Source organism: Grampus griseus (assembly GCF_964374135.1).
Source record: "Grampus griseus genome assembly, chromosome: 18".
NCBI classification, from domain to species: Eukaryota; Metazoa; Chordata; class Mammalia; order Artiodactyla; family Delphinidae; genus Grampus; species Grampus griseus.
Genome location: NC_139012.1, coordinates 52,213,804 through 52,226,336, shown reverse-complemented (window position 1 = coordinate 52,226,336; position 12,533 = coordinate 52,213,804).

Sequence of the window (12,533 nt, the reverse complement as noted above, 5' to 3'; positions counted from 1 at the left end):
TCTTTTTATAATATTCTCTTGGTCCTCTTTCTTGGTATACTTGGTAACATTTTGTTGGATTCTGTACATTATGTAAGAAACATTGCAGAATGTCTGGGTGTTGCTATCTTCTTCCAGAGAAAATTCACTTTTTGCTCTGGAAAGTAGATAGAATGGCACAAATCAAAATAACCAATCAGATGATCTGTCCCACTTCTGGACTACATTTTTAGCAAGACCTTGTCTACCTCTGGTTTGCTTCCACTTCTGGGGAATAGCAATTTAGGGGATTCCAATTTGCAGCAGAAATCATTCAACAGGACCCTTTTTCACTGGCATACAGAACTACGGGTTTTTTGTTTTCGCCCTCTCAGAGCCATAAAACAGCTGAAAATTCTCTCTCTTTACAAGAATTGTTCTACTTAACTTCTTAAACTCTTTCCCTGGGCAGTTTAGGAATTCAGAAAATGCTTAGAGGGAACATACACTGAGTAGACATCTGCTTCCAGGGGGATATTTTAGTAACAGAGGTTAAATTCAGACTTCCCACCAAAGCAAAATACAAAGTAAACATATAAATGAGAAAATGATTTTCAGACATTAAACAACAGGCAGTGTGGACAGTGATTCCTGAAAGAAAGGCAATAAATGGATTAAGCCCCACAACTGTCCCAGCTTCTGACTTGCTGAGTTATCAAGTTGCAAAATGGGGGTGGAGAGTAGGCAGGAGTTTGGAAGGACCAAGAATCTAGAGAAAGAGAAAGACTGTTGAACTACTGGAGTTGAGAGAGTTTATTGTCTTGGGGAACCTAAGGGGGCTAGAATTATCAAGGCAGAATACCAGGAAGAGAAAGCTGAACAGGGACAAAGTTACAGATGTGTGCAGAAGGTTCTGACGTCTTCATCTGAGTACTGATTAGCACATATGTGTGAAGAAACTATTTAGAGGCCAGGGCAAGATTGGAACTTTCATGATAGAACTCCATGAAAGGGGCAGAGAGAATGATCTCTATACAGAGCTGAATGGTTTGTTTCTTCACCATCCAGAGTAAATTTATTAAGGTATAACTAACTTAACACAATGTCCAGTGTGTATTTGAGTATAAAAGAGAGAGTATCAATTCTTCCCAGTAGCTAATAGAGAATTAGGTGTGGGCAAGCAAACTTGTTTAAGCAGAATCTTAGAGACAAAATAGTATTTTTAGGAAGATGAAAGAAGAAGTGAAGGAGGTTTAGGTAAACATTCCAGGCAGAGGGCAAGGATCCAGAGATGTTTTCAAAGAACTTTAAGTGTTAAGTATGATTGCCTCAAAGTGTCAGAATGAGGATGAGGCAAAAGAGGAAACTTGAGGGGCAGACCTTGGAAAACATAGAATAAATGTTTAAGAAGGATAATTTTATAGCCTATAGTTTAAGTGGCAGGGGTGGATATGGAAATATGTTACAGAGAAATTAACCAGATAAGATATATTGCAGAAAGGCCACTCACAATCCTGTGGATAATAATGAAATGAGATAGAAATCTTTAGAAATCAGTTAAAAAGCTGATGTTATATTCCTTCAAAAGACAGAGGGGGCTGGAACCAAGACAGTGAGCCTGGATAAGAGATAAGTTTCAGTGGTGATATTAATGGAACTGGGTCACTGTTAAATACAACGTAAGGTGCAAAGTGTTTTCTGATTGGTTGACGTGAAATAGTTCATGTACTTCGTTATAATATTGATACTAAATGAGAACCAGATTAGAGGTAGGGAAATAAGAGCTGACTTTGGGTATGTTGAGTTTGAGTTGTGGGATATCTAGATAAAAATGTCAGTTGGATAGTTGGTTTGAAATTCCAGAAGTCAGTACTGAAGTCTGTACTAGTGATATTCTTTCTCCAAATACATGATCATGTATGATCAATAAAACTATTCCAAATTTTAAACATTATTTCAAATGTTGATAAATATATTTCAGACAAGCTCTTAGCAATATCAAATAAAAATGTATAATATACATCAAAATATTCTGGCAATATTATTAACATGAGTGTGGTATAAATTAAATAGATAAAGGGCCACATTTTAAACACTTTGTGTGGTATATTCCTATGTACCTCACACATACACAATTCCATAAATCATGAATAAAGACAACATCCAACAAAAAGGTCCTTTATATATTAATAATAGCTATAAAAATAGAAAAAAATTAAAAATTGACTAGAAATTGTAGCAATTGACAGTTCAAATTGGTTTCATCTAGTCTACTAATTAAATAAGTCATTAGTCTCCCTCAAAATATTAAGAATCACATAGCAAAGTGTAAATAGTTCACATGCCTCCTGAAATAGACAGTGTTGAGGAACTGTCTTCTGCATCTTAATTGGGCAAATAAATAACAACCCTGCCTAGATTATAGCAACCATTGATGTGCAAATGATCAGGGGCTAAAATAATTCCAGTAAATCAGCAGTAGGAAGTAAAGACATATAACATATTATCACAAAGAGAGTTTGATGTGACACCACTTTTATAATCAGATTTAGATGATTCTTCATTAGATAACAGCAAGTTATTACTGTCTATAAAGGAGTTTAAAAAGAAATAAAATAACTTTGAAATATTCACCAACCAAAATTTTTAAACTAATGATAAAAATAAATGAAATGAAAATCCCTTCCTTTATTCATCTCCACCTTCTCATTCTTTTCATCAATAATATTCATTTATCCCCTCAAATATCTGTTTCTCAGAGACAGCTTCCCTGACATGCTAATTTAACATAAGTCCCAATAATAACTATTTTTATAGAAAAATAGTTATTTTCCATTATTTTATGGAAAATAATTCTATTGGTTTAATACATCAATGGAAACAAATGGGAAAGTGGAAACACTGTACAGAAGAGTATGGGGTTATTTAAATTAATATTTAATTTACCTTTTTCCAAATAAAGTAACTTATACCAAAAAAGATAACTTGAGGATAAATGACAGAATAAAGAGTAATAACTTTTTATTTTTACTTTTAAAATGTAATATAATAAAATATTACGTGTAAAATACTTAACAAGAGTATAACAATTGCATAACTCAATAGTTTATACCTGAGGATGGAGAACCCCAATGCAGTGCTATTTTTCCTATCATGGTAACTGAAGGCCTTAATATACTTTGACCAATATTACTAAACAATTATTATATTAGCTAATGTTTATTGAACACTTGCTACTTGGTAGACACTATCTTTAGTGCTATACATGAATTATTTCATTTAAACCTAAACCAACCTTATGAGATAGATACAACTATTAGCCCCATTTTCAAGATAGAGTGAGAGTGTAGTTACTTGCCCAAAGGCATTTTAAAATAAATGAACAGCAATTCTATTCCTCATAGTTAAATGATATTAATGTTTCCTTTCCTATCAATGTTTGGATTTGTTTGAGTCATATGTTTATTTTTATATTCTTATCATTTCATGATACTATTATTATGGTACATAATATTAAACTATTATGTTCTATTAAGTTTCATTGAAATAATGATTTTTAATTGTGTTAGTTTTCTATCTCTGCATGGAAAATTACCACATATTTAGCAGCTTCAAACAATACCTATTTATTAACTCACAGTTTTATAGTTCAGAAGTCTGGACAGATTCAACTGAGTTGTCTACTGAGGTTTTCACAAGACAAATCCAAGTATTTTTCAGGCCGGGCTCTAACCTGGGCTATAATGGGAGAATCTACCTGCAAGATCATTCTGGCTGTTGTGGAGAAGTCACTAAGCCAGCAGGTCACAACAGACCTTTTTCTTGCTTTACATCTCTCTAATTTCCCCTCTGTGATCAGCCAAGAAAACTCTCTGCTTTAAAGGATTCATGTGATTAGATCAGGCCCATCTACATAATCTACCATTTAATTAACTCAGTATGAACTGATTTGTAACCTTAAAATAGGCACAACATTTATTTTGTCATATAAGCTAACATAATCACAGGCATGATATCACATCTTATTCAGAGCCCTGGGGGTTAGGGCAGGAAATCTTGGTCAGGGGTCATTTTAGAATTCTGCGTACCACACTAATATCTCTGTACTTGTCCACTCTCTTAACACATCATCATTTAAGGATTATTTTATTATTGAACATTTATTCACTGTCCCAAAGTACAATGTCATTAATAAGTGTGATTAAAAAATGTGTAGCTATTTTAGAAGTCTACTATTATTACTTTGATATAAAATTAGAAAGGAAATTATTTGATCAAAAAGTACAAACATTAAAGGATCATGATATATGTTACTAAATCACTTCCTTTATAATATAGTGGGGAAAAAAAAGCACTTTCAAAAAACTGTTTTCTTGTCAACCCTTGGTTTCACCCATTATATAAATGATATAATATGTATCATTTATATATGTAAAAAATAGAAAAATACTGTTCACTTTAATAGTAAAGGTAAATGTATAGGTGTAGTACACACATTAGTAGGAGAAAAGACTCTCCAGCCAAAATGACAGGGATTGAATTCCAGTTCCACTGCAAATTATCTCTAACTTTATCAAGCTACTTAACCACTCTGTACCTTAGGTTCTTTGACTGTTAAAAGTAGATAACGATATATGAACTAACTCATAGAGTGGTTGAAATAAATAAATGTATGGAAAATGAGTAAAATACCTAAAACTGGGTCCAGTTAATAGTTGATTAAATAGTCACATATATTTTTTCTCTTGTGAAACATCAATTCAAGTTCACTTTTTCATTTTATACTAACTTAAAGTTGAAATTTTAATCCATTTTGACTTCTAAAATATTTATATAAATATAAACTCATTATTATATATTTTTAAATGTCCACAGTTACATTTTTAACTAAATATATAAATATTTGTGCATTATTTTTTCACAAATATTTTTATAAAGAATAGTAAAATCATGAACAGAAGTAGTATATGTTTCAATTAGTTGATTCACTTGGGCTTTTCAGTTTTATAATGATATAATTTTTACATAAAGATAAATGTATTTGTGCCTTTCTAATTGTTATCTACATGTTTGTTGTCTGTTTTGCCCTCTTCCTTAATAATTGATTGAATTACCTCAATGTATTTTCAGTGTTTCTATTTTCATTCTTCAAGTTTAGTTCTTCACATTTTTTCTCTGAATAATGGGAGAATGTTTTACATTAGCTTTATTTCATTAATTTACTTTTACTGCAATATCTACTCTGCTACTTACTGTTTTTATTGCTTTAAAATATTGTGTTGTCCTATGACTTCTTTTTCAGATTTATAATCTATTCATGATTACTTTATTCTGTTATAAATTTAAATATTATTGGAAATGAACCCACAGAATATGTCTTGGGACTTTTAAAGCATAGGTTCTCCTGCTTTGACACAGAAAGAATTCAGTGAGAGGCAGAATGACAGGTAAGGAAAGAGTTAATTAGTATAGAGATATAAGCTTGTGAGAGATGCAAGCAGGCAGGCAAGGGACTGATACCCTGAGAACTTAGTGGGCTACAGTTTTACAATCAAAGAAAAATGAGGAGGGTAAGAAGACCACCTTATTCCTCATTCTTGAATAGATGTCAAACTTCCATCATCCGCTGCTCCTTCAAGTTGGGCAGGGGAGTTTTCTTGTACCTAAATGGTCAAACTGGGACTGTCATGGCACTTTAGAAATAGTTTAGTAACAAATACTAAAATACGGTAAATCATTTCAGGTTTCAATATAATGTCACCTTTCTCTATATTTTTGTTTTTAGTGCAGGCAGAGCAGCATATCCTAAGAACCACTAACTTACTGTCCTCACTGAACAAGATGTGGGTCTCTTTCCACCATTGTTTTATTGTTTGGGCGCATGTCCCATGCTTCTGTTGCATGATTTTGTTGCTAAGCAAGCCTGCTTGGTTTAGTTGTTAAGCCTGTTTTCTTGAGTGATCATTAAATTACAGGTCTCCCATATTTTTTTCTCTCCTTACAATCCTTTAGTGGAATTAATTATTTAACCACCTGCTTTGTCCCTTTTTTCTGTCCCTATCAGAAAGACATTTTAGATATTTTGGAATCTGTATTCTGTTTCTTAAGAAAATATATTTTATAGGATGTGTTAGAGTAATTAAGTTTGATCTATTTCTTTGAAATACTGTTTCTGTTAAGGTCTGGTATTTTCTCTGAGTTCATTTTTAGAGATTGATGCCTAGGCTAGCTCAGGATACAGAGATTCTTGCCTGAATCTTTTGATTCTGGATAAACTTCAAAGGTAATATTTTTTTAAATTTCTTATGAATTTCAATATATCCCTCAGAGATCTAGCAGCCCATGGTAGATGGATGATGCAGGAAGCAATTCCCAGCATTGAGTAACACAGATTAGGTATCATAGATGGAAAATTGTGTATGAGATGGAACCAGGAGGTTTTCAGTATAGTGGCTGCACACATGATTTTCTAAGAAAAATTGAGCCAAGAGTAAATTTAGAGGAAGCCTCATAGGACAAAATCTCCATATAATAGGATGTTGCCAAATAAAACACAGGAATTCTAATTAAACTCAAATTCAGATAAACAGCAAACATTTCAGTATTAGTATGTCCCTCAGATTACATGGGACATACATATACTAAAAACATTAATTGTTGCTTCTCTGAAATTCAAATTAATTGGACATCCTGTATTTTTGTTTGCTGAATCTAGCAATCCTAAATACTGTGATTTGAAGGACTGATAGCATTTAGCTGCACATTGGGTAACCCATACACACCTCACATTCATTATTCTGGCCTGTGCTAAGGTAAGGAGTCTTGGTGAAGGTTAATTCAAAGGCACAGCCCTCTCACTCCTCTGCTGATCTGGCTCCTACTTAGACATTGGCTCATACACCCTTTTTTTTTTTTTTTTCATCTTTATTGGAGTATAATTGCTTTACAATGGTATGTTAGTTTCAGCTTCACAACAAAATGAATCAGTTATATATATACATATATGGGAACACCCTTTTTTAAATAAGAAAATACATAAACATTTTCTGATTTTTGAACATCATTCTTGCCTACATTGAAATGATCATTCTTCATTTTGAAAATTACTGGGAAAAAACAGTCTCAGACACTTTCAATACCATTTTACAAATATGTCTTTAAAGTTCCTCAGACTTCATCACTAATTCACCCTGACTACTTGCCACATCCCTGGACCAGTAAACCAGATTGATTAATGTTTCCAAGTGATTTCAACTGAGATATAATATTGAATGTGCAATACAAAAAACAATCTGAATAATAGTATGTCAATGCATTTCTTTTAGAATACATGATATCTGGGTATACTACATATTTCATCACGTACTGGGAATTCAGTTTAAAAGCATAAAGGACACATTGAAAATATATTTTTCCCCATAGCAGAAGTGCTCCATTACAGAAATACACAGTTGAGCAAAAGTCTAAAACAGCGAATATCCACGAGCATGCACCGGCTTTCTGCGGCGTCCGCAGTGAAGACGCGAGAACCATTTACAAGCAGCAGCACCGAAGCAATAGAGCCAAGCTACCGGATGACATCAGGGAGCTTTTCCCCATGAAATTGGGGGCAAGAGGCTATGCTTTGCTTGGTGTGACTGTTTGATTTCTGTATATACTTACTCTTTTGCTTTACACATGTTCTGTGCAGATGCCAGAAGTTTGCTCAGGTAAGTGCAAGGTGGGACTTGATCCTCTCTCAGGTTTCTGCTACTTCTAAACGGCTCCCTTGGGGAATTGGTTATGCCAGTTTGGGTATCTAGACTTAGTTAATAATGTCCTAAAATGGAAAATAAAAACTCGTAACCCTAGTTAAATCCAAAAAAGAAAAACAAAAAATCTTTTTTTGTGTAAGTCTTTCATGATGTATAGAGACAAAAGGAACTAGGTCTCTTGTTATTCATTCTTCATGTATGGAAATGGCTGGAATCTTCCTGGGTTATTTCTGATCTTAAAGTGGACTTACAGTTCGCTCTTAAAATTTCTTTTATATTGCTGGGAAACCAAGTTTATATATACTCTAATACTATCTAAAATCTTAGATATAGGAACTTAAAATCTTGGGTTTTATAGAAGAATAATTTACTTCTATTTAATTGTCATATGTTTAAAGACAGGATCCTTTAATGTTACCAAATTGTTGAGTAAGGTGGAATAAAATGTTTGATAGGGAGCCCTGAGTAATACAGAACTGTGGTTAAAAATCTGTCCTCAACTCTCTAATACAGACGGTATCATCATGCACACACACACACATACACACACACACACCCCGTCCACCCACATTCAAACAAAAGCTCCCTAACCCCTTGTTACTTAATAGAAAAACTAGGAATACATCATAGGTATATTAATTGCCTCCATCTGTAAGTTATATGAATAGTCCATATACTGGACTATGTAACAAATTTTTGTAGTTTCCTTTTTTAATCTTTATTTTTATAACCTCTCTTTTGCTTTCATCCTGCTTTTTTCCTGTTAGCATCTCGAGATTTACTAAGTAAAAATATTCCGAATCTGAATTAATATTCCTTAGGCCCTAAAAATAATAAAAATGCACACTTTCCAGCCATTTATATTGACTGCATGAGAGAAGATTTGAGATATGTTTTTTGTTGTTGTTGTTGTTTTTCTTTAAATTTATTTATTTATTTGTTTTGGGCTGCATTGGGTCTTCGTTGCTGCATGCAGGCTTTCTCTTGTTGCGCTGAGTGGGGGCTACTCTTTGTTGCGGTGTGCGGGCTTCTTATTGCGGTGGCTTCTCTTGTCGCGGAACACAGGCTTTAGGTGCGCGGGCTTCAGTAGTTGTGGCACTCAGGCTCAGTAGTTGTGGCTCTCGGGGTCTAGAGCTCAGGCTCAGTAGTTACAGTCCACTGGCTTAGTTGCTCCGCAGTATGTGGGATCTTCCCGGACCAGGGATCGAACCCATGTCACCTGCATTGGCAGGCGGATTCTTAACCCCTGCGCCACCAGGGAAGTCCTGAGATATGTTTTTAAAGTTGTTTTTAAAAAGTGTGTTTACCCAATCCAAAAATGGGCAAAAGACCTAAATAGACATTTATCCAAAGAAGATATACAGATTACCAGTAAACACATGAAAGAATGCTCAACAACATTAATCATTAGGGAAATGCAAATCAAAACTACAATGAAGGCTTCCCTGGTGGTGCAGTGGTTGATAGTCTGCCTGCCGATGCAGGGGACGTGGGCTCGTGCCCCAGTCCAGGAGGATCCCACATGCCACGGAGCAGCTGCACCTGTGAGCCATGGCTGCTGAGCCTGCACGTCCAGAGCCTGTGCTCCACAATGGGAGAGGCCACAACAGTGAGAGGCCCGCGTACTGTAAAAAAAAAAAAAAAAAAAAAAAAAATCTACAATGAGATATCATCTCACACCAGTCAGAATGGCCATCATCAAAAAACCTACAAACAATAAATGCTGGAGAGGGTGTGGAGAAAAGGGAACACTCTTGCACTGTTGGTGGGAATGTAAATTGATACAGCCACTATGGAGACCAGTATGGAGGTTCCTTAAAAAACTACAAATAGAACTATCATATGACCCAGCAATCCCACTACAGTGTATATACCCTGAGAAAACCATAATTCAAAAAGAGTCATGTACCACAATGTCATTGCAGCCCTATTTACAATAGCCAGGACATGGAAGCAACCTAACTGTCCATTGACAGATGAATGGATAATGAAGTTGTGGCCCATGTATACAACAGAATATTACTCAGCCATAAAAAGAAACAAAACTGAGTTATTTTTAGTGAGGTCGATGGCCTAGAGTCTGTCATACAGAGTGAAGTAAGTTAGAAAGAGAAAAACAAATACTGTATGCTAACACATATATATGGAATCTAAAAAAAAAAAAAAAAAAAAAGTCATGAAGAACCTAGGGGCAGGACAGGAATAAAGACACAGACATACTAGAGCATGGAATTAAGGACATGGGGAAGGGGAAGCGTAAGCTGGGATAAAGTAAAGGAGTGGCATGGACATATATACACTACCCAATGTAAAACTGCTAGCTAGTGGGAAGCAGCCCTATAGCACAGGGAGATCAGCTCTGTGCTTTGTGACCATGTAGAAGGGTGGGATAGGGAGGGTGGAAGGGAGGGAGATGCAAGAGGGAGGAGATATAGGGATATATGTGTATGTATAGCTGATTCACTCTCTTATAAGGTAGAAACTAACACACCATTGTAAAGCAATTATACTCCATAATGATGTTAATAAATAAATAAATTAATAATAAATAAATGAAAAATGTGTGTATTTCTTTAATTACTTTGCTTTGATTTACTTATTAGATTCCAATCAGTGAAAAGGAACCAGTTTTGCATGTCTCCTACATATGCAATTTCAAAAATCTCTGAAACTATTTTTGTCTGAACAAGAAAGCAAAGCATACATTTTGAGATACGTCAAATGCTCTGCTAAAGATGAAAATGCTTCCCAATTTAAATTTTATTTTTTATATAAATACAATCAAATTCCCCAACAAATTTATCTGCAAAATATTTGGAAAGTAACATTTCATTTCAAGTCCTCTCCCAATGAGGTTGATCAATACCTCCATAAGTAGAACTATGCTTTTGTTTCCTGCTTTGTATTAATTCATTAATAATAAATTCTATGTGAGCATTTTTTCTGAACCAGACCCTGTGCTGAACACTGAGGATGCAATAAAAGCAGAGGGAGAAAATTGCCTTCCTTGGGAAAATCACATCACACTAGACATAATAGAACATTAAGCTACAAATTAAAGTAGATAAAGTGCAATATAAGTGGTATGTTATACTGCACTCAGTGTTCTTCTGGATGGGTTAGTTTACTATTCATTGTGTGGAACATACATGTTCTGTGAACAGAAATTAGAAAAGAGGAAATAAAATATTACAATTTAAAATTTGAGCTAAAAATCTATGATCAATATGAAGAATAGAGGAGGAGGAACCAAGATGGTAGAGTAGAAGGACGTGTTCTCACTCCCTCTTGCAAGAAGACCAGAGTCACAACTAGCTGCTGGACAATCATTGACAGGAGGAGACTGGAACTCACCAAAAAAAGATACCCTACATCCAAAGACAAAGGAGAAGCCACAATTAGACGATGGGAGGGTGCAATCACATTAAAATAAAATCTCATAACTGGAGGGTTGGTGACTCACAGACTGGCAAACACTTATACCACAGAAGTCCACCCACTGGAGTGAAGGTTCTGAGCCCCACGTCAGGCTTCCCAACCTTTGGGTCCGGCAACAGGAGGAGGAATCTTAGAAAATCAGACTTTGAAGCTTAGTGAGAATTGATTGCAGGACTTTGAAAGGACTAGGGGAAACAGTGACTCCACTCTTGGAGGGCACACACAAAGGGGTGTGTGCATCGGGACACAGGGGAAGGAGCAGTGACCCCAGGGGAGACAGAAGCAGACCTATCTGCTAGTGTTGGAGGGTCACCTGTGGAGACAGGGTGTGGCTCTGTTTCACCATGGAGACAAGGACACTGGCAGCAGAAGTTCTGAAGTGCTCCTTGGTGTGGGCCTTCCCAGGGTTTGTCATTGGCATCAGCAGGGAGCCTAGGTAGGCTCCAGTGTTGAGTTGCCTCAGGCAAAACAACCAACAGGGAGGGAACCCAGCCACACCCATAAACAGTCAAGTGGATTAAATATTCCTGAGCTCTGCCCACCAGAGCAACTGTCATCTCTACCCACCATCAGTCCCTCCCATCAAGCTTCTTAGATAGCCTCATCCACCAGAGGTCAGACAGCAGAAGCAAGAAGAACTACAATACTGCAGCCTGTGGAACAAAAACTACATTCACAGAAAGATAGACAAGATGAAAAGGCAGAGGGCTATATACCAGATGAAGGAACAAGATAAAACCCCAGAAAAACAACTAAATGAAGTGAAGATAGGCAACTCTCCAGAAAAAGAATTCAGAATAATGATAGTGAAGATGATTCAGGACCTTAGAAAAAGAATAGAGGCAAATAACGAGAAGATGCAAGAAATGTTTAACAAAGTCCTAGACGAATTAAACAACAGACAAAGAGAGATGAACAATACAATAACGGAAATGAAAACTACACTAGAAGGAATCAACTGAGGCAGAAGAACGGATAAGTGACCTGGAAGACAGAATGGTGGAATTCACTGCTGCTGAACAGAATAAAGAAAAAAGAATGAAAAGAAATGAAGACAGCCTAAGAGACCTCTGGGACAACATTAAACACAACAACATTTGCATTATAGGGGTCCCAGAAGGAGAAGAGAGACAGAAAGGACCAGAGAAAATATTTGAAGAGATTATAGTCGAAAACTTCCCTAACAAGGGACAGGAAATAACCACCCAAGTCCAGGAAGCACACCTAGTCCCATACAGTCTAAATCCAAGGAGAAACATGCCGAGACACATAGTAATCAAATTGGCAAAAATTAAAGACAAATAAAAATTATTGAAAGCAGCAAGGGAAAAAAGACAAATGACATACAAGGGAACTCCCAAAGGCTAACAGCTGATTTCTCAG